This window comes from Drosophila takahashii, unplaced genomic scaffold, assembly GCF_030179915.1.
Source record: "Drosophila takahashii strain IR98-3 E-12201 unplaced genomic scaffold, DtakHiC1v2 scaffold_87, whole genome shotgun sequence".
Lineage (NCBI taxonomy): Eukaryota > Metazoa > Arthropoda > Insecta > Diptera > Drosophilidae > Drosophila > Drosophila takahashii.
The window spans coordinates 24,835-42,662 of record NW_027221767.1 but is presented as its reverse complement, the minus strand read 5'-3'; the positions used below and the strand labels follow the sequence as shown (position 1 = coordinate 42,662).

Sequence of the window (17,828 nt, the reverse complement as noted above, 5' to 3'; positions counted from 1 at the left end):
TTGTTAATATTATGAATAAAATAATTAAATTATTTTTATCCAATAATATACCATATGCTTATAAAATTTTATTATAAAATTTGTATAAACAACTTAATTAGCATAGTCTTACAACCCTCAACCATATGTAGTCCAAGCAGCACTATAAAATTAATTAAAGTACATAACAGCATGGACTGCGATATGCGTTCAAAATGTCGATGTTCATGTGTCCTGCAGTTCACACGATGACGCACAGTTTGCTGCGTTCTTCATCGACCCATGAGCCGAGTGATCCACCGCTTAGAGTTTTATAATATTGGTTTTAAATTTGGTCAAATATGTTTTTATTGAAAGAAATTAAAAATACACCATTTTACTGGCATATATCAATTCCTTCAATAAATGTATTTATATACCTAAAATAAATGCTGCGAAATGTCTTAGTTTTATATAAACAATATATATCAAAGTATTATTTGTAATGGCATTTGTTTGTTAATATATATTGATAATTTTATATAAAACATTAACCTGAAACCAGGTACAACATTGTATATTTTAGGTTGTTGCATTATCCAATGTATGATCATCATCAAATTAGTTGGCCAATACATCTCGCAACGCGTGTATATTATGGTCCATATACACACAAAAGTTTATAATAAATATATAAAATATATTTTATTATATTAATAATTCGATTTGCTTGTTCGAATTTTATGTTTGTTTCTATTTAATTTATTTGTAATAATATTATATTATTACAATATTTCGATTTGCTTGTTCGAAATTTATTTGATCTTTTACTTTTAAGATCATATTTTTGGTATAATTATTATTATAATTATTATGTATATATATATATATTGGTAATTTGTATTAAATTTGTATTAACAAATTTTTTTATTAACGGTAAGGATATTATACAATAATGATCCTTCCGCAGGTTCACCTACGGAAACCTTGTTACGACTTTTACTTCCTCTAAATAATCAAGTTCGGTCAACTTTTGCGAAACAACCGTAACACACAAGGCGTCACAGTGATCACGTCCGGAGACCTCACTAAATAATTCAATCGGTAGTAGCGACGGGCGGTATGTACAAAGGGCAGGGACGTAATCAATGCGAGTTAATGACTCACACTTACTGGGAATTCCAAGTTCATGTGAACAGTTTCAGTTCACAATCCCAAGCATGAAAGTGGTTCAGCGGTTTACCCGGACCTCTCGGTCTAGGAAATACACGTTGATACTTTCATTGTAGCGCGCGTGCAGCCCAGGACATCTAAGGGCATCACAGACCTGTTATTGCTCAATCTCATTATTGCTAGACGCAATTTGTCCATTTAAGAAGCTAGTGTCCTTATAATGGGACAAACCAACAGGTACGGCTCCACTTATATAAACACATTCAAACACAATAAACATTTTACTGCCACCATGAATGAAGGCTATATAAGCTTCAACACCATAATCCTGAAGATATCTATTTAATATATTTGAGTCTCGTTCGTTATCGGAATTAACCAGACAAATCACTCCACGAACTAAGAACGGCCATGCACCACCACCCATAGATTCGAGGAAAGAGCTATCAATCTGTCTTACACACTTATGTTCGGACCTGGTAAGTTTTCCCGTGTTGAGTCAAATTAAGCCGCAGGCTCCACTCCTGGTGGTGCCCTTCCGTCAATTCCTTTAAGTTTCAGCTTTGCAACCATACTTCCCCCGGAGCCCAAAAGCTTTGGTTTCCCGGGAAGCGACTGAGAGAGCCATAAAAGTAGCTACACCCAATTGCTAGCTGGCATCGTTTATGGTTAGAACTAGGGCGGTATCTGATCGCCTTCGAACCTCTAACTTTCGTTCTTGATTAATGAAAACATCTTTGGCAAATGCTTTCGCTTAAGTTAGTCTTACGACGGTCCAAGAATTTCACCTCTCGCGTCGTAATACTAATGCCCCAAACTGCTTCTATTAATCATTACCTCTTGATCTGAAAACCAATGAAAGCAGAACAGAGGTCTTATTTCATTATCCCATGCACAGAATATTCAGGCATTTGAAGCCTGCTTTAAGCACTCTAATTTGTTCAAAGTAATTGTACCGGCCCACAATAACACTCGTTTAAGAGCACTAATGCAGGTTTTTAAATAGGAGGAACATATGAAAAAATACAAGTATTTAAACACATATAAGAACTCCACCGGTAATACGCTTACATACATAAAGGTATAGTACTAACCACAATTGTAAGTTGTACTACCCGTATGAAGCACAAGTTCAACTACGAACGTTTTAACCGCAACAACTTTAATATACGCTATTGGAGCTGGAATTACCGCGGCTGCTGGCACCAGACTTGCCCTCCAATTGGTCCTTGTTAAAGGATTTAAAGTGTACTCATTCCAATTACAGGGCCTCGGATATGAGTCCTGTATTGTTATTTTTCGTCACTACCTCCCCGAGCTGGGAGTGGGTAATTTACGCGCCTGCTGCCTTCCTTAGATGTGGTAGCCGTTTCTCAGGCTCCCTCTCCGGAATCGAACCCTGATTCCCCGTTACCCGTTGCAACCATGGTAGTCCTAGATACTACCATCAAAAGTTGATAGGGCAGACATTTGAAAGATCTGTCGTCGGTACAAGACCATACGATCTGCATGTTATCTAGAGTTCAACCAATATAACGATCTTGCGATCGCTTGGTTTTAGCCTAATAAAAGCACATGTCCCATAAGGTTCATGTTTTAATTGCATGTATTAGCTCTAGAATTACCACAGTTATCCAAGTAACTGTTAACGATCTAAGGAACCATAACTGATATAATGAGCCTTTTGCGGTTTCACTTTTAATTCGTGTGTACTTAGACATGCATGGCTTAATCTTTGAGACAAGCATATAACTACTGGCAGGATCAACCAGAATAATGTTTTCGTTCATATTTCATTCATATTTTTTGAATAGAAATTAGTAATATAAATATAATAGATTTTATTTCCATTTTATATGTTCGGTTTTTCTTAAATATTGATTTTAATTCAATATTTTTTTTTTGCTTTGTGAAATAATTCTATTTTAATTCGAATACGGCCATTTTTATATGGCATTCGTATACGTTCTTTAATTTTTACTTGTTTCGCCACTAATATAACAAGTTTATAATTGATGTTAAAGAAAAAGTACAACTTTTTTATAACACAATTTTCAATATATATTGTTCTTTCTATAAGTTTTTATTATATTATATATACATATTTCATTCTAAAATATCATTTTTGTTCAACATACATAATTATTGTATCCACACATGTACAATTTTTGTTTAACCAATATAAATATTGAGTTAAATCATTTGCATTTTGATGATAAATTTAAAATTTATCTTTTCCATATAACTCTCTGGTAATATATGATATAAAACCGAGCGCATATGAAATTATTTTGATCACTAATATTGCAATTATATTTTATTATAATGCTTTTTGTAAACACATTGTACCGGCAAGCGATACTCTGTGCCCAAACGACAGGGGATATAATAATTTAATATAAATTATCATATATACCTGCCACCAAAGATTAACGATAAAAGTCGGAAACAATTTGTTATTCTATATATAATAGAAACTTGACCTCTGTTTCACCTTATTATCATGGGTTTATAATATTAACCGCGTAGCCAAGTCTTAATTTCATTTAAGAAACAAATTTATACGGATAATATTTTGATTTTAATATATGTTGTTCTATTGATAACAAAAGTATATATTATAATATATTTTGTTCAATAGTAGATGGACTACTTACTGTACCATCCTTATTTTTTTATTATTATTGATATACATTATATTGACAACAGCATATGATATTCATATGGTTTGTTCAATAATTAATTGGTGGACAACCACTGACCATCCTATAGTAGTTTTTGGCCACGACGTCTAAATATCGAAATTATTTAATTCCGTTTGCCACCCATACGATAGATATTAACTATCTATAATAATAATGTGTACACATAAAATATTATATGTATATATATAGACCAACAGACAAGCACTTCACCCTATAGTAGTTTTTGGCCACGACGTCTATATATCGGGCATATTTAATTCTCTTTGCCACCCAACCAAAGATATTCACTTTTTTATATAAAGTATTATTTGATCATATTAATATAACCAATTATTTCTGCCATATTCATATAATTTCTTTATGAATTATTTTTTGGTCATATCCATATAATCTATATGCCGTATCCATATAATGAATACGGCATATCCATACAACTAGCCATATTTGTATGTCAATGTATATTTTATTATACATTTTTTTTCTTTATACATATAATGTGGTATTTCCATATCGCTATAATTGAATTATATGTATAAGATATCATTTATATATAGCATTGCCAAAATAATATGATAAACATAAATTTTGAACAATACGGCCGGTCGGCGAGCACTGCCTCCCTATATATGTTTTTGGCCACGACGTCTAAATATTGGGTATTTTTCGTACTGCGGCCCCGGTGTATGTAAATTGGGCATATTTCGTACTGATGCCAACATATCTATATGACTCATTATTTTCTTCCATATCAATATAACTTCTTTTATTTCCATATTCAAGTAATTTCTTTATTTGCCATATCAATATAAAATATTTTTTGGTCATATTTATATAATCTATATGCCGTATCCATATAATGAATACGGCATATCCATACAACTAGCCATATTTGTATGTCAATGTATATTTTATTATACATTTTTTTTCTTTATACATATAATATGGTATTTCCATATCGCTATAATTGAATTATATGTATAAGATATCATTTATATATAGCATTGCCAAAATAATATGATAAACATAAATTTTGAACAATACGGCCGGTCGGCGAGCACTGCCTCCCTATATATGTTTTTGGCCACGACGTCTAAATATTGGGTATTTTTCGTACTGCGGCCCCGGTGTATGTAAATTGGGCATATTTCGTACTGATGCCAACATATCTATATGACTCATTATTTTCTTCCATATCAATATAACTTCTTTTATTTCCATATTCAAGTAATTTCTTTATTTGCCATATCAATATAAAATATTTTTTGGTCATATTTATATAATCTATATGCCGTATCCATATAATGAATACGGCATATCCATACAACTAGCCATATTTGTATGTCAATGTATATTTTATTATACATTTTTTTTCTTTATACATATAATATGGTATTTCCATATCGCTATAATTGAATTATATGTATAAGATATCATTTATATATAGCATTGCCAAAATAATATGATAAACATAAATTTTGAACAATACGGCCGGTCGGCGAGCACTGCCTCCCTATATATGTTTTTGGCCACGACGTCTAAATATTGGGTATTTTTCGTACTGCGGCCCCGGTGTATGTAAATTGGGCATATTTCGTACTGATGCCAACATATCTATATGACTCATTATTTTCTTCCATATCAATATAACTTCTTTTATTTCCATATTCAAGTAATTTCTTTATTTGCCATATCAATATAAAATATTTTTTGGTCATATTTATATAATCTATATGCCGTATCCATATAATGAATACGGCATATCCATACAACTAGCCATATTTGTATGTCAATGTATATTTTATTATACATTTTTTTTCTTTATACATATAATATGGTATTTCCATATCGCTATAATTGAATTATATGTATAAGATATCATTTATATATAGCATTGCCAAAATAATATGATAAACATAAATTTTGAACAATACGGCCGGTCGGCGAGCACTGCCTCCCTATATATGTTTTTGGCCACGACGTCTAAATATTGGGTATTTTTCGTACTGCGGCCCCGGTGTATGTAAATTGGGCATATTTCGTACTGATGCCAACATATCTATATGACTCATTATTTTCTTCCATATCAATATAACTTCTTTTATTTCCATATTCAAGTAATTTCTTTATTTGCCATATCAATATAAAATATTTTTTGGTCATATTTATATAATCTATATGCCGTATCCATATAATGAATACGGCATATCCATACAACTAGCCATATTTGTATGTCAATGTATATTTTATTATACATTTTTTTTCTTTATACATATAATATGGTATTTCCATATCGCTATAATTGAATTATATGTATAAGATATCATTTATATATAGCATTGCCAAAATAATATGAAAAACATAAATTTTGAACAATACAACCGGTCGGCGAGCACTGCCTCCCTATATATGTTTTTGGCCACGACGTCTAAATATTGGGTATTTATCGTACTGCGGCTCCGGTGTATGTAAATTGGGCATATTTCGTACTGATGCCACCATATCCATATAACTTATTTTTTGTTCTATATCTATATAATTAATTTTTTTTCCATACCTATAACTATTAAACTAATTTTTTTCCATATCCATACTTGAACTTATTATTTTTCCCATATCCATATAACTCGTTTTTTCCATATCCACACTAGAATTTAGTATTTATCCCATATCCATATAAATCATTATTTACCATATCAATATAAATAATATTTTTCCATATTCATACTAGAACTTATTATTTCTTTAATATTCATATAACTCAATATTTTTTCATATCCATACTAGAACTTATTCTTTTTCCCATATCCATACTAGAACTTATAAATTTTCCCATATTCATATAACTAATTTTTTTCATATCCATACTAGAACATTAAATTTTTTGCCATATCTATATAACTCATTTTATTCCATATCCATACTAGAACTTATTATTTCTTTAATATCCATATAACTTAATATTTTTCCATATCCATACCAGAACTTTTTATTTTTCCCATATCCATAGAACTAATTTTTTTCATATCCATACTAGAACCTAATTTTCTTCCTATATCCATATAACTTATTATTTACTATTACAATATAATTAATTTTTTCCATATCCATACTAGAGCTTATTATCTCTTCAATATCCATAAAACTCAATATTTTTTCATATCCATACTAGAACTGATTATTTTTCCCATATCCATACTAGAACTCAGTATTCTTCCCATATCCATACTACAACTTAGTATTTTTCCCATATGCATATAACTCATTATTTAGCATATCAATATAACTAATTTTTTTCCATATCCATACTAGAACTTATTATTTCTTTAATATCCATATAACTCAATATTTTTTTATATCCATACTAGAACTTATTATTTTTCCCATATCCATACTAGAACTTATAAATTTTCCCATATTCATATAACTAATTTTTTTCATATCCATACTAGAACATTAAATTTTTTGCCATATCTATATAACTCATTTTATTCCATATCCATACTAGAACTTATTATTTCTTTAATATCCATATAACTCAATATTTTTTCATATCCATACTAGAACTTATCATTTTTCCCATATTCATATAACTCATTTTTCCATATCCATACTAGAACTCTGTATTCTTTTCCATATCCATATAACTCATTTTTTTTTCATATCCATACTAGAACTTATTATTTTTCCCATATCCACATAACTCATTTTTTTCATATCCATACTAGAACTTGTTATTTTTCCCATATCCATATAACTCATTTTTTTTCATATCCATACTAGAACTTAATATTATTTTCATATCCATATAACTCATGTTTGGACTTGGAATATTTTTATACACGTCACTAATAGGATGACGATTCAGTTGGCTACCTTAAGAGGTACATATACTTCCATATGTCTCTTACTTGTATGTTCGGACTTAGAATATTTTTATACACGTCACTAATAGGATGACGATTCAGTTGGCTACCTTAAGAGGTACATATACTTGCATATGTCTCTTACTTGTATGTTCGGACTTAGAATATTTTTATACACGTCACTAATAGGATGACGATTCAGTTGGCTACCTTAAGAGGTACATATACTTGCATATGTCTCTTATTTGCATGTTCGGACTTAGAATATTTTTATACGCGTCACTAATAGGATGACGATTCAGTTGGCTACCTTAAGAGGTACATATACTTGCATATGTCTCTTACTTGTATGTTCGGACTTAGAATATTTTTATACACGTCACTAATAGGATGACGATTCAGTTGGCTACCTTAAGAGGTACATATACTTGCATATGTCTCTTACTTGTATGTTCGGACTTAGAATATTTTTATACACGTCACTAATAGGATGACGATTCAGTTGGCTACCTTAAGAGGTACATATACTTGCATATGTCTCTTACTTGTATGTTCGGACTTAGAATATTTGTATACACGTCACTAATAGGATGACGATTCAGTTGGCTACCTTAAGAAGTACATATACTTGCATATGTCTCTTATTTGCATGTTCGGACTTAGAATATTTTTATACGCGTCACTAATAGGATGACGATACATATGGCTACCATTGTTAAATATATTTAAATAAAATTTATTTAAATATAATTATTATTTTATATATATATTTATATTTTTATATTTTATTTTTTTCATATATATATTTTATATATATATATATATTCCAATCGATTTAGCGTCGCTTGTGAACGGTTGTGTTTACCATCGTGCTCTGAGTTTTTGTTTTATATTGTGTTTTTTCCGCAAGTATTTTGTGTTTATTTACTAACAAAGTTTAGCCTAACAATCGTGTTAGTGACTTTCATAGATCTCCCAGATTACGGGTACGTGGTTATAGTTATTTTAACATTTCCATTTGATTTATTTAATATCTTGGCTTTGTTAGTGTAATTTGCACTCTCTAAATTGGCTCTTATATTCTCTCTCTTACTCTTACTCTCTCTCTCTCTGCCGCTCTATTATAACTGTAATTTCACTCTCTCTGAACCTGCCGAATTTCTTGTAGACCTATTCTCATAGTCTCTCTCTCTCTTGCTTGCTTTACATCTAACTGTTCGTGCGTTGAATTTGTTTTGGTGCCCCACAAGCCACGCTCAGTCGATAGAAGACTTTTCTCTCGCGCTCTCTTTCGATTTAATTCGCGATCTCGCGCTCTTATACTTTTTGTGTTTTTGTGATTTTGTGGTTTTGGAATTTGATCCCAGTGCCAAATTTACTTGAGGTATTTTTTTATACTTTTATATACTTTTTATTTTTTTCTCTTTATTCTCTAACATATTTTTCTTATAATGACTCCTATCTGTACTAAGAAAAATTGTAGGACTTCATCTAATGACCCTTTTGTTTACTGTTGGCTCTGCGAAGCAATGATGCATTCTAAATGTGCAGGATTTACTGGCAGAGTTAAAGACTTTATTGAAATGCGGATTGGTCTCATGTGGGTATGTGAGCACTGCAGGGATTTGGCAGTTGAGATGAGCAGCTTTATGAGGCAGACTCGAGACGGCCTATGTAATCTTTCACGAGTTTTTAAACAGCTCAATGATGGATTTAATTCCGTATGTGAACAATTTAACAATAAAAAATTATTAACCGAGTCGCCCAAACGGAAAAAAGCTAGCTCAACGACAGTAAAGGCGAGTGTTGAACCCACTTTAAATCCAAACTTGGTAGCTGCTGCAGTTTCTGGTGACACAGGGGTAAGTGAACCATCTGTGCCAATGGATACTGCTAGTTCAGGTGTCCCTGTAGCCCCTGTATCTGAAAATCAGGCTCCAGATCCGGCGGAATCAACCACTCCGCTGCCGACCATACCCATAGGTACAGTGGGCGCCGTTTCTGTCGCTCAGCCGAATGAGGTTCAGGCTGCTGCTGGGGGGCGTAAAAATCTCTCAGTTGTACCCAGACGTACAGACGTAGGTGCCGCTTCTGGCTCTCAGCTGAGTGAGGTTCAGACTGCTGCTGGGGGGCGTAAGAAACTCTCAGTTGTTCCACATAGGAAGCAACTATTTGTTTCAAGATTTACGCCTGATACCACATCTGAGGATGTTTTGGAATTCATTCGTGAAAAATTCCCATCCGAGGATATTGCGGTTGAACAATTTCGATTTTCATACGCCCGTAGGATATCGTCTTTCAAAATTTTTGCTCCGCCTGATGTGTTTAAAGAACTTCTTTCTGAAAGCTTCTGGCTTAATGATGATCTGGTTATAAAAGAATTTGTTCCCAATAAACCGAGAACAAATAATAGGCCTTCCACGGTGCCAAAAAACTGAAAAGTTTATTATTGGCTTACCAAAATGTTAGAGGACTTAACATGAAGCTACCAAAGCTTTATGCTGACTCCTCGGCATTTACGGACGATATCTTAGCTTTTACTGAAACTTGGCTGAAACCAGAGATAACAGACTCTGAAGTTCTGTCTACCAATTTTAATACCTACAGAACCGATCGCCTTTCCCGTAGGGGGGGCGGCGTTTTAATTGCCGTCACCTCCACCATAAGTTCTGAGAGAATTCACTCTCATGCCTCTAATGACATTGAATTTGTTTGTGTGAAAGTTTCCCTGCAATCCTTGTCTATTTTTATTACATGTTCGTATATTCCGCCTGGCTCTGACCTAATAATTTATGAGCAACATCTATCTGCTATTAAATCTATTTTATCCTTTTTATCCAATAGAGACCTTTTCATTGTTTTGGGTGACTTTAATCTCCCTGATATATCTTGGTCCCCCCCTGCTGACTCACTTGTCGCTTTACCTTTATCCACCCATGATTTTGTGGATGGTCTTTTAGAATTATCGTTACAGCAGGTTAGCTTTATACGAAATTCATTAAATAGACAATTAGATCTTGTGTTTGTTTCAGAGCCGTCTGAAGTCACAGTATCTAGAATTGACGCTCTTGTGGTACCAGAAGACCGATACCATCCAACTATGGAATTGACAATTTGCCTCCCCTACCTTGATACCCTCTCTTCTTTAGATTCTCCAACTAAAATGAGATGCTTTCGGAAATGTGACTATAATAAACTTAATTTAATGATTTCGCAATACGATTGGACAGATCTTTATAACTGTGTGGACATCGAAAGTGCAACGGAACTTTTCTATAGCGTTCTAAACACTTTTTTTAATGAATGCGTTCCTGATAGGCTTCCTCCCAAGCCGAACAGGCCCCCCTGGTTTACAAATGCGCTTCAAAGACTAAAAAATCTTAAAACAAACACTTATAAAAAGTATAAAAAATCGGGTAAGCCATCTGATTTTTCGAAATATGTGGTGGCTCGATCTGATTTTAATGTTCTTAACAGTCATTGCTATTCCATGTATTTAAATCGTTGTAAATTTGAATTTACAAATGATCCGAAGCAATTTTATAACTTTGTAAACGCAAAGCGTAAGTCATCAGCTTTGCCCTCATCGGTTCGATTTAACTCAATGGAGGCATCGACTGACTCTGAAATTGCTGATTTATTCTCTGACTTTTTCCAAACTACTTATAGCTCTTCTTCATGGTCAGAATCAAATTACCGTAATCCCTTAAATAGGGCAAATTGTATTTTTTCCCCTTTAATTACCGAAAGTTCTCTCTTAAGAGATTTAACATCAACAACGCCAACTTACTCTCCCGGTCCTGATGGACTTCCTGGGTGTGTGCTTAAGTTTTGTGCATCAACCATCTGCAAACCTATTCTTAAACTTTTTCAATTGTCTATTTCATCATCAGTTTTTCCAACTATCTGGAAGGATTCTTTTATTATTCCACTTCACAAAAAGGGTGCGAAGGCGGATGCCCAGAATTATAGAGGTATTTCTAAATTGTCGGCTATCCCAAAAGCCTTTGAACGTATTATCACTTCTCATTTGCAACATTTATGTTCCTCGCTAATATCACCGTGTCAGCACGGTTTTGTTAAGCGAAGATCGACTACCACCAACCTACTTGAATTGTCATCAATTGTTATAAATGGATTTAACAATAAAATGCAGACTGACGTTGTATATACTGATTTCAGTAAAGCCTTTGACTCTGTTAACCACTCTCTTCTTTTATTCAAATTAGATTTGCTTGGATTTCCATGTAATCTATTAACCTGGATTTCAAGCTATTTGAATGGGAGGACTCAGAGGGTTATATTTAAGAACGCTGTTTCGAAAACGATCCATGTGACATCTGGAGTACCTCAGGGTAGTCATTTGGGCCCTTTGCTGTTTACTTTGTTTATTAACGATCTTCCCTCTATTGTAACACATTCTCGTGTACTAATGTATGCGGATGATGTTAAGCTTTGTTTGACATATAATAATATAGAGTCTGGTTTTGGCTTACAATCAGACATTGATCATTTTCAAGTATGGTGTGAGTATAACCTCTTAAATTTGAACTGCCTAAAATGCAACGTAATGACCTTTTATAGGGTCACCCCTACCTTTATAAGTTATTCGCTTCAGAATTTGCCACTTGACCGTATATATTCAGTAAATGATTTAGGCGTTCTTCTGGACCCGAAGCTTAAATTTGACTGCCACATAATGTCGACAGTCAATAAAGCTATGAGTGTTCTTGGGTTTATAAAGCGTTGGTCAAAAGAATTTGATGACCCTTATATAACCAAATTATTATTTACCTCCCTTGTCCGTCCTATATTGGAATATTGTTCTTCGGTTTGGAGCCCACAATACCAAGTCCACATTGACCGTATAGAGTCGGTACAAAAAAAATTTCTCCTTTTTGCCCTTCGTAGTTTGAACTGGGATCAAAACGTAAGGCTACCTTCCTACCAGAGTAGATTATTATTGCTTAATTTACCGACACTTGCAAATCGTAGAAAAATGCTTGGTACCATTTTTATGCATAATCTTATAAGTGGTGATATTGATTCTGTAGAACTTGTTAGCCGCCTAACTTTTAATGTTCCCGTTAGACTAACACGTAATTATCATCCTCTAAATTTACCTAGATGTACATCAAATTTTGGTCTGCACGAGCCCTTTCGCGTTCTATGTAATAACTATAACGTTCTTTATCATTTAATTTGCACATCAACGTCTATCCCGGTATTAAAAACTAACATTTTAACTCATTTGCTTCACTCCTAACTGCATGTTTTTTTTTTATTATTTGTCCCGTCTTTATTGGTTTTATGTATTCTTCCTCGCGAACTCGCATTTTTGCCCAAATTTACAAAAGGGCCCCGCGCGTAACAAGCACGTGCTTGGTGTCGTTGGGCCACTTGTTTGTACTTCTCGTAGTGCATCAACGTCCATCATATATATAGCAAAAAGCCAAACAAAATAAACACAATTAAATTTATGTTTATTATCGAATCATCAAGCAAAGGATAAGCTTCAGTGGATCGCAGTATGGCAGCTGCTCAACCACTTACAACACCTTGCCTGTTACAAAAGTCGTTTACAATTGATTCTAGGCTTTGTCATTGTATTAAATAATGCTTTTATATGTAACTAGCGCGGCATCAGGTGATCGAAGATCCTCCCAATTTACTATGTTACAAATTACATTGGCATCACATCCATTGTCGTTTATAAAGTAAATTATAAACTTTAAACGGTTTAGAAGCCATACAATGCAAATTGCCCCTTATTTATCATTGCAGTCCAGCACGGATACGACCTTAGAGGCGTTCAGGCATAATCCAACGGACGTAGCGTCATACCACTGTTCGCTCGAACAAGTATTGTGCCATTGGTCCGTACCTGCGGTTCCTCTCGTACTACGCAGGAATGCTGTCGCAACAACGTTTTGTCATTAGTAGGGTAAAACTAACCTGTCTCACGACGGTCTAAACCCAGCTCACGTTCCCTTGCATGGGTGAACAATCCAACGCTTGGTGAATTTTGCTTCACAATGATAGGAAGAGCCGACATCGAAGGATCAAAAAGCGACGTCGCTATGAACGCTTGGCCGCCACAAGCCAGTTATCCCTATGGTAACTTTTCTGACACCTCTTGTTAAAAACTCTTTAAACCAAAAGGATCGATAGGCCGAGCTTTTGCTGTCCCTGTGTGTACTGAACACCGAGATCAAGTCAGCATTTGCCCTTTTGCTCTATGTGTGGTTTCTGTCCGCACTGAGCTGGCCTTGGGACACCTCCGTTATTATTTGAGAGATGTACCGCCCCAGTCAAACTCCCTACCTGGCAATGTCCTTGAATTGGATCATACCTGAGTAATTGGAGTTATACCAAATTTTCAAATCAAAAATACATAAATGCACCGTTTTATTAAAGAATTTGTTTGCGATTATATAACAAACTCGTGATACTTTGATCAAGAAGCTTGCATCAAAACCCAATACCATAAGATATAATAAATATATCCGTATAATGGCTAGGAAATGATACACGTTCCATTTAATCAAGTAAGTAAGGAAACAATAAGAGTAGTGGTATTTCATTGACGATACCAAACCGAAGTCTAATATCTCCCACTTATTCTACACCTCTTATGTCTCCTTACACTGCCAGATTAGAGTCAAGCTCAAAAGGGTCTTCTTTCCCCGCTAATTATTCCAAGCCCGTTCCCTTGGCTGTGGTTTCGCTAGATAGTAGATAGGGACAGTAGGAATCTCGTTAATCCATTCATGCGCGTCACTAATTAGATGACGAGGCATTTGGCTACCTTAAGAGAGTCATAGTTACTCCCGCCGTTGACCCGCGCTTACTTGAATTTCTTCACTTTGACATTCAGAGCACTGGGCAGAAATCACATTGTGTCAACACCCGCTAGGGCCATCACAATGCTTTGTTTTAATTAGACAGTCGGATTCCCCAAGTCCGTGCCAGTTCTGAATTGATTGTTAATTGATAATCGTTATAATTAATAAGAACTAATTGGTTTGACCCAATTAGTATTCTTAAAAATTTTAGCAAGAAAGTTCCACAATTGGCTACGTAACTAACTATCCGGGGAACAAGTAACTAACATAAATGCTAGAAACTCTATTTACCCAGAACGAGCACATAAACCATGTTATTGTTTCCCAATCAAGCCCGACTATCTCAATCTTCAGAGCCAATCCTTATCCCGAAGTTACGGATCTAATTTGCCGACTTCCCTTACCTACATTATTCTATCGACTAGAGACTCTTCACCTTGGAGACCAGCTGCGGATATTGGTACGGCCTGTTGAGAAGTTTGCGTGTCCCCACCATAAATTTTCAAGGTCCGAGGAGAAAATATCGACACAACAGTATATGTCATGCTCTTCTAGCCCATCTACCATATCTCTCTGCGAAAGACTTCCATGGTAGTACGGCTATAAAACAGAAAAGAAAACTCTTCCGATATCTCTCGACGGCTTCTTTATGGTCGTTCCTGTTGCCAGGATGAGCACGAGGCCCATATTTAATAACAAACGGATACTCAACAGGTTACGGAATTGGAACCGTATTCCCTTTCGTTCAAAATTATTCAAGTATATTATATTAGCTTGATTTGTATATATTGCGTTTTTGGTTTTACTTGAAAATTTTCGGCTTTCGCCTTGAACTTAGGACCGACTAACTCGTGATCAACCACTGTTCACACGAAACCCTTCTCCACTTCAGTCCTCCAAGGTCTCATTCGATTATTTGCTACTACCACCAAGATCTGTACCAATGGCAGCTCCATGCAGGCTTACGCCAAACACTTCTACGCATACCATTGTACCTTCCTACTCACTAAAGTTTCAAAATTTATATCACAAGTAATATAAATCATCTACTTTAGCGGTAATGTATAGGTATACAACTTAAGCGCCATCCATTTTAAGGGCTAGTTGCTTCGGCAGGTGAGTTGTTACACACTCCTTAGCGGATTTCGACTTCCATGATCACCGTCCTGCTGTTTTAAGCAACCAACGCCTTTCATGGTATCTGCATGAGTTGTTAATTTGGGCACCGTAACATTACGTTTGGTTCATCCCACAGCGCCAGTTCTGCTTACCAAAAGTGGCCCACTGGGCACATTATATCATAACCTTAAACTTCATATCAAGAAAGTTAAGGTTCTTACCCATTTAAAGTTTGAGAATAGGTTAAGATCGTTTCGACCCTAAGGCCTCTAATCATTCGCTTTACCAGATAAGATTATTTTATATAATATTAAAATGCACCAGCTATCCTGAGGGAAACTTCGGAAGGAACCAGCTACTAGATGGTTCGATTGGTCTTTCGCCCCTATACTCAATTCTGACAATCGATTTGCACGTCAGAACTGTTTCGGTCTTCCATCAGGGTTTCCCCTGACTTCAACCTGATCAAGTATAGTTCACCATCTTTCGGGTCACAGCATATATGCTCAAGGTACGTTCCAGTTAGAGGCATAAATAATATAAATATCATTATACATAACTATATAGAACGCCCCGGGATTGTGTTAATTAGCTATAAATAGTTAAAAAACTAATCCCATTATTAGTCAAGTTAATTACGCTATTAGGTTTATATCCCAATAACTTGCACATATGTTAGACTCCTTGGTCCGTGTTTCAAGACGGGTCCCGAAGGTATCCTGAATCTTTCGCATTGTTAATCCTACAAGTGCATATAATAAACACAAAAATCAATGATAATCATGCCATTATATAATTCCGAAAAATTAACGCACTGTATTCATATAAATCTATCAGCACTTTATCAAATTAATAACATTTATTCTGTGTTAAAATGCAAGCAATTTAATTTGAATAAACTATAAGTTATATTTTATGATAAATTTGGTATGCTAATAGATTACAATGTCCTTATATGGAAAAAATGCACACTATTATCATAATATTGTTTAAATATTACAATTTTAATGATGAATTTTCCATAACGGATATTCAGGTTCATCGGGCTTAACCTCTAAGCAGTTTCACGTACTGTTTAACTCTCTATTCAGAGTTCTTTTCAACTTTCCCTCACGGTACTTGTTTACTATCGGTCTCATGGTTATATTTAGTTTTAGATGGAGTTTACCACCCACTTAGTGCTGCACTATCAAGCAACACGACTCTTTGGAAACATCATCTAGTAATCATTAACGTTATACGGGCCTGGCACCCTCTATGGGTAAATGGCCTCATTTAAGAAGGACTTAAATCGTTAATTTCTCATACTAGAATATTGACGCTCCATACACTGCATCTCACATTTGCCATATAGACAAAGTGACTTAGTGCTGAACTGATTTCTTTTCGCTCGCCGCTACTAAGAAAATCCTTGTTAGTTTCTTTTCCTCCCCTAATTAATATGCTTAAATTCAGGGGGTAGTCCCATATGAGTTGAGGTTGTATATAACTTTTATTTGCAATTAATTCTTTATATATAATGATAAAACATTTTATTAAATTCGTTTAAAGCTGACGTATATATATATTAATGGCATTTATTTGTAACGAATTAACGAAGAATAATAATATTGTCAACGTTTTTCATATTTCAAATCATTAATAAGAGACAATTCTAGATAATATTTTATGCTAGACATTTCTCAGTATTATTTGATTGAAAAAGAAAATATTCCTCTTCGTTTTTCTCAAAGTTTAATTACTATTGTGAGATAATGTTTTTCATATATTTGTTAATATTATGAATAAAATAATTAAATTATTTTTATCCAATAATATACCATATGCTTATAAAATTTTATTATAAAATTTGTATAAACAACTTAATTAGCATAGTCTTACAACCCTCAACCATATGTAGTCCAAGCAGCACTATAAAATTAATTAAAGTACATAACAGCATGGACTGCGATATGCGTTCAAAATGTCGATGTTCATGTGTCCTGCAGTTCACACGATGACGCACAGTTTGCTGCGTTCTTCATCGACCCATGAGCCGAGTGATCCACCGCTTAGAGTTTTATAATATTGGTTTTAAATTTGGTCAAATATGTTTTTATTGAAAGAAATTAAAAATACACCATTTTACTGGCATATATCAATTCCTTCAATAAATGTATTTATAT

The 17,828-nt window shown here is 34.2% G+C and overlaps 4 non-coding genes across 4 annotated transcripts; all 4 read right to left on the bottom strand.

Moving 5' to 3' along the window:
* Positions 1-111: 111 nt before the first annotated feature.
* Positions 112-290, bottom strand: LOC138914749 (5.8S ribosomal RNA). The gene has a single exon (XR_011420558.1). It is a non-coding gene; the product is annotated as a 5.8S ribosomal RNA (ribosomal RNA).
* A 621-nt stretch (positions 291-911) lies between these two features.
* LOC138914743 (small subunit ribosomal RNA) lies at positions 912-2,906 on the bottom strand. Its single transcript, XR_011420553.1, has one exon. It is a non-coding gene; the product is annotated as a small subunit ribosomal RNA (ribosomal RNA).
* Positions 2,907-13,188: 10,282 nt separating this feature from the next.
* Positions 13,189-17,145, bottom strand: LOC138914745 (large subunit ribosomal RNA). The gene has a single exon (XR_011420555.1). It is a non-coding gene; the product is annotated as a large subunit ribosomal RNA (ribosomal RNA).
* A 398-nt stretch (positions 17,146-17,543) lies between these two features.
* On the bottom strand, positions 17,544-17,722 carry LOC138914748 (5.8S ribosomal RNA). The gene has a single exon (XR_011420557.1). It is a non-coding gene; the product is annotated as a 5.8S ribosomal RNA (ribosomal RNA).
* Between the last annotated feature and the right edge of the window lie 106 nt (positions 17,723-17,828).